The 18,120-nt window shown below is 42.2% G+C and overlaps 1 protein-coding gene across 12 annotated transcripts in view; it reads left to right on the top strand.

Moving 5' to 3' along the window:
• The window catches only part of TLN2 (talin 2), a 498,466-nt gene that overhangs the window by 199,165 nt on the left and 281,181 nt on the right, over positions 1–18,120 (top strand). For all 12 annotated transcript variants that reach the window (XM_060417828.1, XM_060417827.1, XM_027971770.2 and 9 more), the window contains one exon: positions 15,609–15,673. The gene's annotated coding sequence lies outside the window, so the exon portion shown is untranslated. The remainder of the gene's footprint in view (positions 1–15,608; positions 15,674–18,120) is intronic.

Below are 18,120 nucleotides of genomic sequence, written 5' to 3'. Positions count from 1 at the left end.
GAAATGTGAGTTTGAGTATTTTCTCAGCTGCATACAGTGAAATTCTAATACTCAAGGTCATAACAGCCAGAAGAAATGTTATATTCTGATTGTGAGATAAAAAATAGGGATTGGGAATTGCTTTTTAAATAGCACAGCCTTTAAATGTTTTGACTTGAAGTCTGATGGGGTCTATCTGGTGATTACGTGATATTTTATGCTCAAGGTAGTGATGATTGTCTTACTGGAACACTTAAATATTTAAATGTTAATGGGAATTGGCAGGAACCATTAGGCGAAGTGTACAAAATAATTTGAAAGAGAAGTCCAAGTAAATCAATTCTAGCTTTAGGCTTATATTCAAATAACACCAGTTATGGTGGGTTAACATGAAACTTATTTTTGCTGTTGTGAAAAGGAATTAGAATCTAGTGAAGCGCTGTACTAGAAATATTATACAATGCATGTAATTTTAAATTCTCCATTAACCACATTGAAAAAGGTGAAATTAATTTTAATGTTTTATTTCACCGAGTACATATGAAGTGTTAACATTTCAAAATGTAATATGGAATTTACTTGTTTATTTTCAAAAGTGTCTTTGCTATAGTTTTTTTTTTTTTTAATGCTATCCATAGGTAATCCACATTATTCTTTAATATGTATTTATTTATTTGGCTGTGCCGGGTCTTAGTTATGACATGTGGGCTCTTATTTGTGGCATGCAGAATCTAGTTCCCTGACCAGGGATTTAAGTTGGGCCCCTTCCACTGGGAACACAGAGTCTTAGCCACTGGACCACCAGGGTAGTCCCAGTACAAAATGTATCAATGAGGTATTTTATAGTCTGTTTTACTAAATCTTCAAAATTGGTAGACTTTATACACATTGCACCTCTTGATTTGGATTAGCCACCAGTCAAGGGCTAATTAGCCACGAATGACTAGTAGTCGTGTTACTGGGTAAGGTAGATTGAGAACCGAAGTCCGCAGAGAGGTAGATAATTTGCACAATTATGTGAGTAGTTTTATATTTGAGTTTGGATTCGGTCCAAAAGAATTTCAAGAGAATTCATAGTTACCTTAGAGGGGATAGTAGGGGAATCTGGGGAGTCACCCCTCCTCCCCAAAGGCATCTGGCTATTTGTATCAGTGATTTTTAGCAGGTCATTTCTGTGGACTAGCTGCTCAGTCTCACCCAGGGGCAGGGGGGGAACTCAAGAATTGCTTTTGCTTATTCCATAAGGGCAGAGGCCAGGGGAAAGAGTCAAGCAGAACACTGCTTTATAGTTTCTGTTTTTTATTTGAGAGATTTAATTAATATATATATAAGGAATGTTTTGTTTTTTTTTTTTTTTAATGCAAGGTTATTATGTAGGAAACTTGTTCCTAGAAGAGACTTTGCTATTTAAATAGTGTATACTTGCTAATTCTGTTTTTGGCAAAGAGTAGGTAGAGACTCGGAGAAGGCAATGGCACCCTACTCCAGTACTCTCGCCTGGAAAATCCCATGGACGGAGGAGCCTGGAAGCCTGCAGTCCATGGGGTCACTGAAGGTCAGACATGACTGAGCGACTTCACTTTCACTTTTCACTTTCATGCATTGGAGAAGGAAATGGCAACCCACTCCAGTGTTCTCGCCTGGAGAATCCCATGGATGGGGGAGCCTAGTGGGCCGCCATCTATGGGGTCGCACAGAGTCGGACATGACTGAAGTGACTTAGCAGCAGGAAATGGCAACCCACTCCAGTGTTCTTGCCTGGAGAATCCCAGGGACAGGGGAGCCTGGTGGGCTGCCATCCATGGGGTTGCACAGAGTTGGACATGACTAAAGTGACTTAGCAGCAGCAGCAGCAGCAGCAGCAGCGGAGACTAGGTTACTCTGGGTAGTGAAGCTGGTGCTGGGAATGACAAAGAAACATAGAAAAGGGGAAGTTCTAGCTGTGCCCAAGCAGGTGAACTGTGAGCATCAGAGCCCTCCTGTTCTGATTTCCTCCTTGGGAACAGAGGCCTACAGGGAGGGGCCGTGTGACTGTCCTGCCCACAGTCACCCAGATAGCTCCTGTGCTGCCGGGAATCAGAACTCAGGCCTGCTGGGTCTGTCTTGAGTCATCTGTGTCTTAAAGTATGCAACAGGGACAGAGAAGATGAGATGGCAATAACATTATTGGATAAGAATTTGTCTTTTTTCTAAGTGAAAGTGGCTTCTTTTTGTGCATTTTTCAGATTTAAAAATTGTAGTTTTAGAAAATAGTTATATTGAAGTGGGATAATAGCTGGTATTGCTTCAAAATAATCTCCAGTGGAGATTTGCACAAGGAAATAAGAGGGAGTTTGGACAAAATGAGAGTGACTATGAGTTGGTAATTGTTGGAGCTGAGTGAAAAGTAGTTTTGTTGTTGTTATTCAGTTGCTAATTCACGTCTGACTCTTTGCAACTCCATGAACTTCCCTGTCCTTCACTACCTCTCGGAGTTTGCTCAGACTCATGTCCATTGAGTCAGGGATGCCATCCAACCATCTCATCCTTTGTCGCTGTCTTCTCTTGCCTCAATCTTTTGCTGCATCAAGGTCTTTTCCATTGAGTTGGCTCTTGGCATCAGGTAACCAAAGTATTGGAGCTTCAGCATTAGTCCTTCCAGTGAATATTCAAGGTTGGTTTCCTTTAGGATTGAGGGTTTGGTCCGCTTGCTGTTCAAGAGGCTCTCAAGTCTTCTCCAGCACCGCAGGTCAAAAGCGTCAATTCTTCAGCCATTGCTCAGCCTTTTTTATGTATGGTGTGACTCTTACATCCATACATGACTACTGATGACTACTTAGGAATTCATTATTCTCTTTATTAGCTATTTGAAATTGTTAATAGAAAGCTTTAGGTATTTAAATGGTACATGAAGTTGTAAAAAAAACAAAAGCTCTGAAATCCATTATCCAACAGTAAGTGCCATTAGCTTGAAAATCATCTATTGAACATTCCTTTATGTGAAGATGCCTTGAAGAAATACAGGAAAGATGTGAGTCTTGATGTTGTCTTACAGACATTTTATTCCAGTTCCAGAGCCCAGAGATAACACTTTCAGAGAAAAAGTCAGTGTTGGTTACAGGTGTTTTTTACCCCAGGCCTTATGCTTATGTGGCCCTTAGGTTGGCTTGTGAAGGAGGTCCTCCTCCTGCCTTTTATAGAGGAGTGGAGTGAAGCTCGGAGGACCCACACTGCTCTGGGCACTCAACATGGGTGTAAGGGAACCAGGATGCCACTGGCTGTGGGTGACTGGGCACCAGGCTTTGTGTTGGGCAGTTGGGCACCTTACCTGTTGGAATAGCTGGACACCTTATCTATTGGAATTATAGAATCTTGTGGAACCAGAATTGGAAGGAATACAATATGATATAATGAATGGCCAAAGTATGCGAGAATCTACCAAGACCCGTGAAAACAGAGAGAACAGCAAGAGTAGGGGAAACCACATGGAAGGAAGGCTCCTGGGAAAAGGAGGAACTTGGAATGACAGGTCAGGGAAAGAAGGAAGACACATATGGCTCAGGAGGATTGACATTCGAAATGTGGTAACAAGAAGAGGAAATTTCAGTGGCAAAAGAACTATTTCTTGTGGAGTATTTTGGTTTTGAATGAAATGTACCAAAATGAATATATATAGGAGAACCATTGGCCAGTGGAACAAAGATCAGAGGGATTCAGCCTTTTGGAAAATGTATCAGGTGGTCGTTCATGAAGACCAGATTGCACATAGTAAGAGATATGAGGGCAGCAAAATTACCTTTGAATGATGAATTATGAGGGATACAATAGCTACTTGTAAGTGATGACAAGTTCTTATTTATTTAAAAAAATAGTGTCCCTGATTTCACATTATGTATACCTTAGTAGCTAATTTGTTCTTGAGTAGCCAAGCCATCCTCCCAAAAGGCCCCGTGTTCTTGTCTGTAACGCCTATTTTAAGTTGCCCAGAAGCTAATGAATTTCCACAATGCACCTTGATTCTTCCTGTTGCTTTTATGGTACTCACAACTCCTGGGCAGCCAGGTTTTGAGGGCTGGAAGAACAAGTGTTTAAAAGAATTCATAGAAGTTTAATATTTCTCCTCTATGGGAAGGCCACCCCTTTCCCTAGCCCTGGGATATTCCATTGTTGTTGATGGAAATTCAGATAGTGTACCACTTGACAAAGTAGTATTCTCTCTGTGTGTTCTTCAGTTGAGTGATTTCAGTACAGAAGAAGAAGTTCTTGAGGAGCTAGTACGGAGGAGTAGCCCACAAGTTAAAGATGGAGGTGGCAGTGAGAATAAACGTGGGGGAGGAGGCTTTCTCAGGGTCACTTCTAGCAGGTTGGATCTCCACGTGGGACAGCCCAAGTTCAGCCTCACTGCTCTGGGTGCAAGTGCTATCCAGTTGGCCAGAGGAGCCCAGGTCCTCCACCACTGCTTCTGCAGGCCAAGCCCACTTTGTCTCACTCTGAGCCTCTCCCCAGGCTCTGCCATAGGAGTTTCCCTGGCGTCAGTGCCGGGCAAGGGAGGGGCGTCCATGACATCACACCTCACCCTTTTCTTCTTGCTCATTTTATTTCTACTGTCGTAGACTTTATTTTTTGAGTACTTTTTGGTTCATAGCAAGATTGGCCAAAAAGTGAGCACAGTTCCTACACGCCCACTCTCCACACACATGCATAGCCCACCCCCACCACCCCTCCCCACCCCAGTATCAACATTCCTTCCCAGAGGGTATGTTTGTTACAACTGATGGACCTCCAATGACAAATCATAACCACCCAAGGTTCATTCTTGGCATTAGGGTCCACTCTTGCTGTTGTATGTTCTATCAGCTTTGACAAGTGTATATTGAGTTGTATGCACCACAATAGCTTGACATAGAATAGTTTCACTGCCCTAAACGTCCTCTGTACTCTGCCCATTCATCCCATCTGAGCCCCCAGCCTCTGGGCACTGCTGAACTTTTTACTGTCTCCACAGTGTGGCCTTTTCTGTTGTTGAATGCCGTTTGGTTGGACTCGTGCAGTATATAGCCTTTTTAGATTGGCTTCTCACTTATGATACACATTTAATATTCCTCACTGTCCTTCCACGACTTGAGAGCTCACTTCTTTTTAGTGTTGAACAGTATTCCACTGTACAGGTGAACCTTTTTGTTTACCTGTAGTCTCCCACCTTGCCTTCCTAAAAGAAACGCTCTGCTGGTTGATCACTAACACTTGCGTCTCCATGTGCGTCAGTGAAAGGTTGTTGCTGAACCACGCAAAGACACCGGGATTCTTGGCCTCTGGAGGAGAAGAACTCAGTCCGGGGCCAGAGATGAGGCTTGATTGCTCAGAGCTTTTATGTAATAAAGTTTTATTAAAGTATAAAGGAGATAGAGAAAGCTTCTGCCATAGGCATCAGAAGGGGCAGAAAGAGTACCCCCTTGCTAGTGTTAGCAATGGAATTATATACTCTCTAGTTATTACAGTGAATCAAAAGAATGTCTGGAGGTTGTAAAGACCTCACTAGACCTACTCCCATAATTTACATTTTAAGATAACAGGATTAGCCAGAAGGTTTTTTCCAGAGACTGTCCTCAAGCAGTGCAGGGGGGCGCGCCGAAAAAAGAGAGAGGCCGTGGAACTTCCCTCAGCAAGGCTAAGGGGTCCCGAGGAGAGGTGAGCCTGCTGTCCGCCATCCCAGCCCCTCGGCGAGCGAGAGACAATCAGATGCGATGGGTTCTGTCTGAGCAGTTCCGCTTTATTGTCGTAAGCTCTTGGTTTATAAAGGCAAGCAGGGCGGTTTTTGCGAGGGACTTTCCATAGTTCTACCAATCAAGTTAAAGGTCAGATTACCATGTTCTTACACCATGACAGGGGTCTATGGTGATCACGTGTTGTCCACGAGCACGGAAATCAAGAGGGCCAATCAAAAATTTTGACAAACAATATAGACCACGCCTTCACTCCTTCCTGCAGGCACCATCTTAGCTTCTAACGCAATGCGTATGTTTTCTTTAAGCCCAAGCTTAGCATGTTACTCTTAGGCCCATAGAGGTTTCTCCACTTGGGGCCCCACAAAGCAGGATACATTATTGCGATTCACGGGGTTGCAGAGTCGGACACCACTGAGCGACTGAACTGAACTGAAGGAATGTCGAGGGGAAAAAAAGTTTGTCGTTTCTTCCTCCTTGAGAATTCCAGACCCCTCTCTCCTTGGGGACCCCTAGACTTCTTATCAACCTGCCTAGGAAATGACTCTCTCATCAGGTTGCGCTGTGGGTCCCTGTGTGACTCTACTCTCCTACAGGGTCCAAGCTGGAGTGAGCCAACAGACGTTCTTTAGGAGTTACAATAGGGAATAGCTTAGAGGGGGACATCTGATACCATCCTCTAATCATTAAATCTCAAAGCCTTTCTTTGCTTTGAGATGGGGGGAAAAGTATAGTTATGAAAAGGTGTAGTTCCCTTATTGACAGCAGGCCAAACAGGAGAGACGCTTACTCAAAGACACTTAGGTTTGTGGCAGGAGAGTGAGTCATCAACCAAAACCTCTGGGACTAAAAAAGGAAAGTGGGGCGGCAGGAGTCAGGGTTTGTTAACTGGAAGTTTGGCCTTGAAGAAGCAGGAAGGAGGTTCATGGAATGAGGCGCCCCTTGTCTTCAGTGTGTGTGTGCATATACGCATATACACACAGGCCCCTGAGCCCATCCTGACCCTGCTGCTGTAGTAGTCCAGTCTCTTAAAGCTTCCTATTCTCGTCCCTGGTGTCTCGAAGTTATTAATCATACTACACACGCTCATTCATTCTTCAGATACCTACTGAGCACATAATGGGTGTTAGGAACAGTGCTGTCAGCTGAGGCGGGAACTCTCGGGGAAGTCATAGCTCCTGTCCTCTGGCAGCTCACTGTCTTGTGTGGACTACAGACACTTGAATAGATTATTTGAACCTGACATGGTAAATGTAGAAACAAAGATGTGGTCCACGAAGTCTCCCTGAAGTAGGTGGAACTCGATGGGGTGCTGGGTGAGCAGGGGTGTGAGGAGGCCACTTGAGGCATGGAAGCTGGGAGGGCAGAGGGCACCGCAGAGAAGCAGTACAGAGAGTGCAGGGTTCCAGGTGGAGTGTGGGCTCGCTGGTGCTGAGGCACTGACTGCCAGGCCAGATGAGGTGGGGGTGCAGAAAGGGGCCCCGGAGATCCGCGCAGTTGGGAAGCTGAGGATAGACTCAAATGGCTTTCTTAGATGGTTTACTCTGGGCTGGAGAAGGGCTGGCATGCTGGGGGCACAGGGCAGGGGTGCTGCAAGAGATGGGACTATAATCCAGCAATCCCACTCTTGGGTATATACCCACAGAAAACCAGAATTCCTAAAGATACATGCACTCCAGTGCTCACTGTAGCACTGTTTACAGTAGCCAGGCCATGGAAGCAACCTAAATGTCCGTCAACAGAGGAATGGACAAGGAAGATGTGGTCCACATACACAACGGAATATTGCTCAGCCGTAAAAGGAATGAAATTGTTCCGTTTGCAGAGACATGAATGGACCTAGAGACTGCCACACAGAGTGAAATGAGTCAGAAAGAGAAAAACAGATATCATATGTTAATGCATATATGTGGAATCTAGAAAAAATGGCATAGATAATCTTATTTGCAAAGCAGAAATAGAGACACATGTAGAGAACAAGTGTATGGATAACAAGGTGGAAATGGGAGGGTGGAATGAATTAGATTAGGGTATGCATATATATATATATACCATTGATACTATGTATGAAACAGAGAATTATTGAGAACCTTCTGCATATAGCACCGAGAGCTCTATATTTAGTGCTCTGGGGTGACCTAAATGAGAAGGAAATTCAAAAAAGAGGGGAGATATGTAAACATATATAGTTGATTCACCTTGCTGTACAGTAGAAACGAATGCAACATTGTAAAGCCATGATATTAATTTTAAAAAAGTAAAAAAAGAAAAAAGGGACTATAGCCTAACCAAAAGTTGAAAATTGCCAAATAGAAACATGCTGGCATTAATAGTTTTGTCAGAGGAATGGGCGTGGGAAAAGGTCTAGTCAATTTTTTGAATGACCAAGGAAGAACTAAAACAATTTTTTCCTGCTCTTTCCTCCTCATCCCCTTAAAGAAAAAAAAATAACTTGTTAAAAAATTTTAATGCATTATCCTATTTTGTTAGAGTTAATTGAGTTTAGCAAAAACTTTTAAAATTTATTCTTTTGAATGTGTTGCAAGGGTTATTGTATACATTAAGTTCAGAATATTGAAATTCTTTCTAATCCAAAAGTCAAAGGAAAAATATCCTTTATTTTAGAGGGGTGGTTTTGTGGGAGGGAATTACAAAGGATGGGAGATATTAGTAGGAATGATACAGGCAAAGCAAACTACTTTTGAGGAAAGAAATAGGAAATTGTTTCACAGTAAGCATTTCAAAATCAATTTAAAGCTGTAGAGCATATATTTTGGCCAGTTCATAAAATGAGTTGATACACTTATATAAGTTTATTCTGTACTTTATTCATATAGCAGATAAGGAAATGGCCACCCACTCCAGTATTCTTGCTTGGAGAATTTTATGGACGGTGGAGCCTGGAGGCTATAGTCCATGGGATTGCAGAGTCTGACACTACTGAGTGACTAACACTTATTCATAATAGTCAAATATTTGTGGAACATCCTTGTACCTGCTATTCTAGGTCTGGAGGAATAGCTCTATACCAAGAGGAGTCCCTGTTCTTGTGAAAGCTTACATTCTACCTCATGTTACTATTTTAGTTTTACTTATATATAAACGAGAGATGGAAAACAGTGTATTATAGCGTGACAGGGAATTCAGGGCATTTCTCAAGTTGTCCAGCTGTGAAAAGCATCTAAAGACTGAAGGAGGTAAAGCAGTGTAATTAGAGCACTTCTCTAACCCTCCTAGTAAACAGAAGCTTCACAGTACTTAGCATTAATATTGTTTGCACTGTGACCTGATCTTTAGGGGCATGGTGCTGGGTCATGTCATTGCGTGTGTCGTGGGGCAGAGTGAGCCTTCAATAGTCATTTGCATAAAAGAACTAATTATAACATTATTTTCCAAACTGTTGACCTGGACATGTGTACCAAGATGCAGACCACAAAAGGTAAAGGAATCTGTATATAGATAAGGTTGGGGCCTCTTATTTATATCCACATTAGCACGTTGAACTGTCCAAAATGTTCTGCATTAAAGGAACTCCTTGATTTAAACCAGCATTTCACACATATATATTGAGAATCTTTTTTCACTCATAACACCTCTTACTTCCTGGTTTGCTGGAAGAGGCATCTAGAGGGACTTTTGGAGCCTTTCTTTCTGCTTGTAGAGATCAAGGTCACGTATCATTCCTTACTTCTGAGGGCCATGAGCATTGACACTTGGAGCTTGGCTTCACCGAGGGAGGAATGAATTAGATTAGGATATGCATATATATATTGACCCCTGGACCCAGTCTCTAGCTGGAAAGTCAGCCAAGGAAAGCCATGAACAGAGAATTGTCATTTCCCTTGGAGTCAGATACCTTCTGACACAGTAGAGCTGGACTCTAATTATTGAACTGTGCTTTCAAAGAAAATGTTCTCAAGGTTTCAGAGGAGAAAAAAATAATCCTTGGCAAGGGGTAGAATTGGAGGAAGTTGGGAAGTTGGAAGAATTTTGTTTTCACAGTCTGTCCTCTTTTCTCTCTTTGGCTCTTCCTGTCTTTATTTTATGGCTACTGAAACATCACAGTTGGTCTCTTTCTTCTTGGATTTTGTTTTTGAGCAATTAGTAATAAATGGGTCAAATGTTAGTGGTAACTTCAAGCTAAGAGTAGTATATTCTGCCCATGTTTGGCTAAAATCTAGTGGCCCTCCCGCCCCTTTGCTTGGTCTTGCCTTATAAAAGCCCTTTTGTAACTTTGGGCACCAAAAACACTTGGGATGTTGCCCGTACAGGCCTATCTTCTTATTTTTATGCTCGTGTAGATGGTACCAGGGTAAAGTTTGAGTGTCGTGTTGCCCTGTTTTCCATCTTTGGTTGGAATATTAGGACAGATGTGTTCTTGGCTCCTTTGGGTCAGCCATATACGTTGTGTAGGCTCTTCATGGCTTAAAACCCCCTTCAACTTGGCCCTGCATTCCTTGTGGGGATTTTGCCAAGTGAGATGTGGAAAACAAAGAGTCCATAAGACTCTCATGGTGAAAAAGCGCCTTATGTAGTCCCAGATTATTTAATATGTGCTTTGCTTCTTTACTGCTGTTCAGATGAATCATTTAAAGATGTACCTTTTACTCGATGCTTCCTGGGCTCCATGCACTGTGTTAGGAACTTCACCCATCCATTTTCATTTTATTTCTGCATCTGAAGTATCTAAGTATTCCTCTCTTTTCTCTGGTAATGCGTGACATGGGACTTGGAGAGTTATATCTAAGTTTCCACAAGGAAGTAGGAAGTGGTCCAAGATGTGCAAAAAACAAAACAAAACAGTTAGGTCCTTCTGTTGGTGACAAGCATTTTAGCCAGCAGCTTTTCTGCCTTTTCATCACGTCTATAAACACTTCTCAAAATACTCCAGAAAAGGTAGAACATGGGAGCTGCCAAGAGGTTTATCCAGAGAAGGCTACTTAAAGGCAGCATTCCTTCAAACAACCGGCTCCTGATACCTTTAGAATAAATTTCTATTTAATTGGAAGGGTCTTATTCATATTGAAAATAAACATTTTGAATAGTTAAGTATCCTATGTAGAGACATATTCTGTCCTAGGGTTCTCTAGGGACCTTGCTCTGATCAGGCAGTGAGTTTCTGCCTGTGGGCAGTGGCCATCTCACTGACCACTGAGCTGGAGATCAAGCAAGGTCATGTTTGATTCTTGAACTTGCCTCATTGTTTTAGATGTATTACTGCCTTTAATCCTCACAACAGCCCTTTTCCTGGGCATTATTATTACAGGGGAAGAAACTGAGGTACACCAGGGCCAAATGACTAATTGTTGTTGTCATTCAGCCGCTCAGTCGTGTCCGACTCTGCGACCCCAGGGAACTGCATCATGCCAGGCTTCCCTGTCCTTCATTATTTCCCGGAGTTTGCTCATGTTCATTTAGTCAGTGATGCCATCCAACCATCCATCCTCTGTTGGCCTCTTCTCCTCTTCTTCTCTTCTCCTACCTTCAGGGTCTTTTCCAGTGAGTTGGCTCTTTGCATCAGGTGGCCAGAGTATTGAGTTTCAGCTTCAGTATCAATCCTTCCAATGAATATTCATGGTTGATTTCCTTTCGGATTGACTGGTTTAATCTCCTTCCTGTCCAAGGGACTCTCAAGAGTCTTCTCCAGCACCATGGTTTGAAAGCATCAATTCTTCGGCACTCAGCCTTCTTTATGGTCCAACTCTCACATCCATATATGACTACTGCAAAAACCATAGCTTTTACTATACGGACGTTTGTTGGCAAAGTGATGTCTCTGCTTTTTAATAGGTCTACTAAATGACAGAATCAGGATCAGTCACTGTAAATCACTGTGCTATTGCTCTTCCCCTAAATGCCATGTTCTATCTCAAATCCTAATGCATCTCAGCCTCAAATATGGACTTACCTGGCTCCCCCATCTATCTACTTAGAAAGATGCCCCTGCCCTGGGTGGGGGTGCGGTCAGAACAGAGGCCAGCAGTGGGCACTGGGTGGCCTGCGGGTTTGTCTGAGTGATGCCCTGGAGGCGCAGATGTTTAGTTAAACATTCGATGGCTTGTCTTTGAAATTGGATAGTCCTTTTGCTACTTTCTACAGAAATTTTTTTGGGGATAGGACCCTTTGGGAGATTGAGGGGGATTAATTAGATTTGTATTTGACATCCAATACACCTCTGAAGGGATTTGTATATTTGTTGCTTTTTAGCCAGGTTTGTAATTATAGTCTTAGGAGAATTCTTGTATTATATGGAACTTCTGAACCTTTAAAGATAGGGCAATGAGAAGAGTAAATTTGTCTGCCAGAGATAAATTGAACATAATGGGCCCATTATGGGAATACATTTATGTATTTTATAGTCTAAATAGAAAGAAAAAAGGCTTTTCATATGTAAATATAACCCAATAAAAATAAATCTGCAAAGTGGTTAAAACATGATAATGGACACTATTTTAACCATAGAAATAGCCCATCTGGACAAATATGTCCCCTTTGTTTTTATTCTTTTTCAAATAGTCTTTTCATGGGTTCTCATGTTAGTCAGGAAAGAGCTCCTCTATCTCTTGAAGTATTGAATAGTATTTTTGCCTTTGTTATACTAACTTTGAGCTGCCTGCTTCAGTTCCTTTGGCTGCAGGTCATAAACAATACATGGCATTGTATACAACAAATCTTCATTCATGTGATTACAAGATTTACTGTTCTGTTTTCAAATGGAATGGATGATTGAGAAGGTGGAAAATCAAAAGCAGCACTATATTACATGGGGTTCCTTTGGTCACAGATAACAAACTCAAGCTAGCTTAAGTCAAAAAAAAAGAGAGAGAGAGATTTATAATAAGGATAGAGGTCTGTCTTAGGAACCTAAGGCAAGGATGAAGTGGCCCTCAGGAATGAACAGGAACCAGAGAGAAGGAAGGGACCTCTCTCATTAGTGTTCACAGCAAGCACATGTGTGACACAAACATTGCAAGGAGGAGAGAGAAGGTGACGGAGGGAAAGTAGCAATCTATGCAGTGTATTACTTTACACTCAAGCGTGACATTAAAAAACAGCTCTGCTGTGTTCTTTGGGAAAAAAGAAATTCATGCTCATTATATGAAATTCAAATAGTTATAAGAAAAGCAGGAATGCTTTAAAATTCAGATAGTCAGGCAATCATTACTGTTTTAATAAACGTCCTTCTAGCATGTATAAGGACATCTAGAAACACCGGCATGCACAAGCAGAAATGTAATCATACTTTGCATGGTAGTTTACCTGTTTTATTTCTTAATTTTTATTTATTTATTTATGGCTGCACTGAGCCTTTGTTGCTGTGCACAGGCTTTCTCTATTTGCGGCGAGCAAGGGCTCCTCTTCATTGCCGTGCGCAGGTCTCATCGCGGTGGCCTTTCCTGTTGTGGAGCATGGGCTCTAGGCACACAGGCTTAAGCAGTTGTAGCACACAGGCTTAGTTGTTCCGCAGCGTGTGGGATCTTCCCCAGACCAGGGATCGAACATGTGTTCCCTGCATTGGCAGGCAGATTCTTATCAACTGTGCCACCAGGGAAGTCTTGCCTGTTTTATTCACTCCGAAGTGTATCATGGCTCTTTTCATACCAATAAATATCACCAATGAATACATGTTTACTTGACATCTCCTATTTGTAAACCTTTAGGATGCTTACTCCCTCTGCCTTCAGTGATGATAAACATATTATGTGTATCCATCTTTCTGCTTTCACAATAATCTGAGCAGATTCTTAGAGAAAGATTGCTAGATCAAAAGGTTTACATGCCAGTTTACATGCTGATATAATTGCCAAAGTGGCTACATCGTGAGCTGTGGCCATAACAACACCTCCTGTCAGTCTTGGATATCACCAATCTGACGGATAAAAAGAGCTCGGTTTTCTGAAGTTGTATTTTCTCATTGTTAGTATAATTGAGTATCGCTTCAGGCATTTGTTATCGTTCACTGTTCTATTTCTTCTCATGGGAAGTTTATTAATTTGCTTCATCCATTTTGAGCTGAGGTATTAATTTCTTTATTGACTTTTTTAGAAGAGTTTTTTGGATACGGATCCTTTTTAAAGACTTTATTGAATTTGTTACAATACTGCTTCTGTTTTTATGTTTTGGTTGTTTAGCCTTTAGGCATGGGGGATCTTAGCTCCCCGGAAAGCGAAATCTTAACCACTCACTGGTCTGCCAGGGAAGTCCCTCCTTTAGCTCTTGTATGGGCACTCTTTCTACCCCCTTCTGATGTCTATGTCAGAAGCTTTCTCTGTCTCCTTTATGCTTTAATAAAACTTTATTACACAAAAGCTCTGAGCGATCAAGCCTCGTCTCTGGCCCCAGATTGAATTCTTCTCCTCCGGAGGCCAAGAATCCCGGCGTCTTTGCGTGATTCAGCAACAACCTTTCATCTTGGGACCTCGTCCGGGATTCTTCAGGACAAGGGAGCTAACAATTCCAGCCTCACTCCTTTGAACTGTATCCTGAAAAACTGGGATAGATTTGGTCCCCAGGGCTTAAAGAAGACACACCTGGTCTTCCTATGGGATACTGCATGGCCACGGACGGTATCCATTGGAGGACGGTGAACGGTGGCTGGATGGAGGGTCTCTTAAGTATAATACTGTTTTACAATTAGACCGGTTCTGTAGAAAACAAGGGAAATGGGTAGAAGTAACTTATGTGTTGCCCTTTTTCTCTCTGCAAAATATGCCAGACTTATGATGTTCTAATGGAGAAAGAAATGGCAACCCACTCCAGTACTCTTGCCTGGAAAATTCCATGGACTGAGAGGCTCCTGAGAGCCTGGTAGGCTACAGTCCATGGGGTCACAAAGAATCGGACACGATTGAGTGACTTCACTCATGAATATTTTACTTAGTTTCTTATTTTACCCAAAGTATCTAAGTTTGTTGGTTTTTGTCTTCATTTTTTACTTGTCTTTGCCTTTCCTATATTGGAGATTAAAAAGAAAAATGTTGCGAAGGTTTACATTTTGATGTCATGTTTAAAAAGGGCCTTTTTATCTTAATATTATAAAACTATTCATCTGTATATTTTTCTAGTACTCATTTGATTCTATTTTGAGTTTATTCTCTTTAAATAGAGAGAAAGAGCACGCGCTAGATTTTTCTCTCCTCCCATACAGCCAGCCAACATCTTTTATTAACTAGTCTCACATACTTACCCAGACGAGATTACATGCACTTGGTCTATTTCATATGAAACTTGTTTCTGTGGCTGCATGTTTATTGTTTGATTGTTTCATATTTGTGTTCTCAGGCCATTGTTTAACTGTTAACAGCGTTAATTGTTTAATGTTAATGCTGGCCCATTTTGTTGGCCATAATCTATGATTGATTATGGTTCTCTCTTTCAAATTGGTTTTGCATGGATAAGGTGCTAAATGCTCGGATATCAGTGCCTCAGGGAACTGGGAGTGAGATGGGAACAGTGGAAGCAAGACCGGACTGCTTCACAGACAGGTTTCAGGAACTACGGAGGAAAAAAGTGAATAAGACAAGAGCTCATGGATGCTGATTTTAAAAACAATCAGTGCAGTGCCTGTGATTTTTGTTTTAAATATAGGTGGGGGCAGGAAGGATAATGTATATATTTGATCTTTGTTTAAATCTAAAGCCATTAAACATTCCCATCACAGGGAAGAAAATAATGTGTTTTGCTTCTTTGCCAACTGGAACGTAATGTTGGTCTCTGAAATAAGTGCCTTGGGACCTCGATTCCCTGTTGGTCAAGAAAATTCCCAGCCCATGTGTTGCAGCGGAAATTCATTGTTTCCTGAGTTATTTCCTTTCGCGCTTAGTGTGGGGGAAATGACCAAATGTATAGATTGAGATTTTTTTATTTTTTTTGAAAACTGATGTCTATAACATTAGTTGATTCTGATGGTTTTCATAACTGTTTTAGGTATTGCTGCTGAAGGAGTCTCAGATGCTTCAGGGAAATCGACTTCACATAAACTGAGAATTTAGGTGAGTCTGTTAAAAAAGATATTTTATTCTCAATGGGTCACCTTCCTGCACTGATAAAATTTTACAGAGCATTAAAACATTGTCGCTTCATGCTGTCTTGTTTGATTTTTTTTTTACCACGGTTCTGTGAGATAGGAGTGTAGCTGCCTGGTCTTATTACCTCCACTGCTGTGTGATTTTTTTTTCCCGCCTGCTAGTTTGATGGGGGCATGGTGCGGCTTGGAGAAAGGGGTTAGTGGCTGGTTTTTTACCTTATTGTGTGGATTGTCGTTCTCTCACTAAAAATTTACCTTATAATTTTGGAGATAGGGAGGGAAGTACTAGATGAGAAGTCAATGTAGAACTCTGAGCAAGCTTTTCTGTTTCTTAACTGGAGGATGCTTTACAATATTGTGTTGGTTTCTGCCATACATCAGCATGAATCAGCCAGAGGTATACATGTGTCCCCTCCCTCCCGAACTCCCCTTCCGTCTCCCTCCCCAACCCACCCCTCTAGGTTATCACAGAACCCTGGGTTGAGCTTCCTGTGTCACACAGCAAATTTCCGCCTGCTATCTCTTTTACATACAGGAATGTATATGTTTCCATGCTAGTCTCTCAATTAGTCCCACACTCTCCTTCCCTTACCGTGTCCACAGTTCTGTTCTCTAGGTCTGTGTCTCCACGGGTACAGAGATTGTGGTACATTATACAGTGGTACTTCCCTGGTGGCTCAGACGGTAAAGTGTTTGCCTGCAATGCGGGAGACCTGGATTCAATCCCTGGGTCGGGAAGATCCCCTGGAGAAGGAAATGGCAACCCACTCCAGTATGCTTGCCTGGAAAATTCCATGGATGGAGGAGCCCAGTGGGCTATAGTCCATGGGGTCGCAAAGAGTCGGACATGACTGAGCGACTTCACTCAGTCACATACAATGGAATATTACTCAGCTATAAAAAAGAATGTATTTGTGTCAGTCCTAACAAGGTGGATAAACCTAGGGCCTGTTATACAGAGTGAAGCAAGTCAGAAAGAAAAAGTCAAATATTGTATATTAACTCATGCATATGATATCTAAGGAGAAAGGCAATGGCACCCCACTCCAGTACTCTTGCCTGGAAAATCCCATGGACGGAGGATCCTGGTAGGCTACGGACACCGAGCTCGTGTCCGACTGAGCGACTTCACTTTCACATTTCACTTTCATGCACTGGAGAAGGAAATGGCAACCCACTCCAATATTCTTGCCTGGAGAATCCCAGGGACAGAGGAGCCAGGTGGGCTGCCGTCTGTGGGGTCACACAGAGTTGGACACAACTGCCGTGACTTAGCAGCAGCAGCATGATATCTAAAAAGATACCCTTTTCTTTAGTAATGATGGACCTAGTTTCAGTAATCGTTGTTGAGTGGTTCCTGGAGCCCTCCAGCGATGGGACACAGTTGCTACAGCGTGAGATGAAGTATGCATTGGTTGCAGATTATTGGTTTTCCTCATTTAGTTGTACTTGTTATGCCTGCTGCTGCTGCTGCTGCTGCCAAGTCGCTTCAGTTGTGTCTAACTCTGTGCGACCCCATAAATGGCAGCCCACCAGGCTCCTCCATCCCTGGGATTCTTCAGGCAAGAACACTGGAATGGGTTGCCATTTCCTTCTCCAATGCATGAAAGTGAAAAGTGAAAATGAAGTCATTCAGTTGTGTCTGACTCTTCGCAATCCCATGGACTGCAGCCCACCAGGCCTCTCCATCCATGGGATTTTCCAGGCAAGAGTACTGGAGTGGGGTGCTGTCGCCTTCTCTCTGCTCCCAAGTAGTGTGTATGAAGTGCCCTGGGCAGGGACAAAAGGCGGTCTTCTTCAAGTCATGGCTGTGACTCAGTTAAAGTTTGACAGGTTAAAAAGGATTGGTTTCTGCTCCAAAACCATATCTTGGCATAACAGATATATTAGTTCTTGACCAGCTGTGCAACTCTAGATGGGTTAATCTTTGCTAGTCTCCAAATCCTTTTCTGTAAAATGTAGAGGCTGGGCCAGCCTCATAAGTCCCACACTTTTAGATTTTGTGGAAGAGGAAAACAGAAAATGAAGATCTATTTTTACTAGATTTTTCAGGCTATACTTAAAGGAGGTTGGTAATTGTTTAAGCTGGATAGGGCATGAGTGTTCTCTATTTATATGCTAATCTCTTTATTTTGTATTTACAATTTTTCATAAATATTTTTCAAAAATAACTAGCATCTGCTACTATCATTTCATGAAAGAAGAAATATTTTACTACTGAAAAAGTAGGTGTGTCGTGAGTTTGCCTTTTGATTGTGTTTAACATTGTGAAAAAGAGCTTTATTTCCTTCCTCCTTCTTGTTTCTCTGGTGACCACTGACCATTAAACATCAGCTAGCGCCAGCCTGGGGACTGATTTCTGGGAAATATTGGGGTGCATGATTGATAAGAGCTCTTCTACCTCTAAAACGG

This window comes from Ovis aries, chromosome 7 (assembly GCF_016772045.2).
Source record: "Ovis aries strain OAR_USU_Benz2616 breed Rambouillet chromosome 7, ARS-UI_Ramb_v3.0, whole genome shotgun sequence".
In the NCBI taxonomy this organism is placed as follows: Eukaryota; Metazoa; Chordata; class Mammalia; order Artiodactyla; family Bovidae; genus Ovis; species Ovis aries.
Note: the sequence above shows the minus strand (reverse complement) of the source record. Positions and strands in the feature narration are given on the sequence as shown.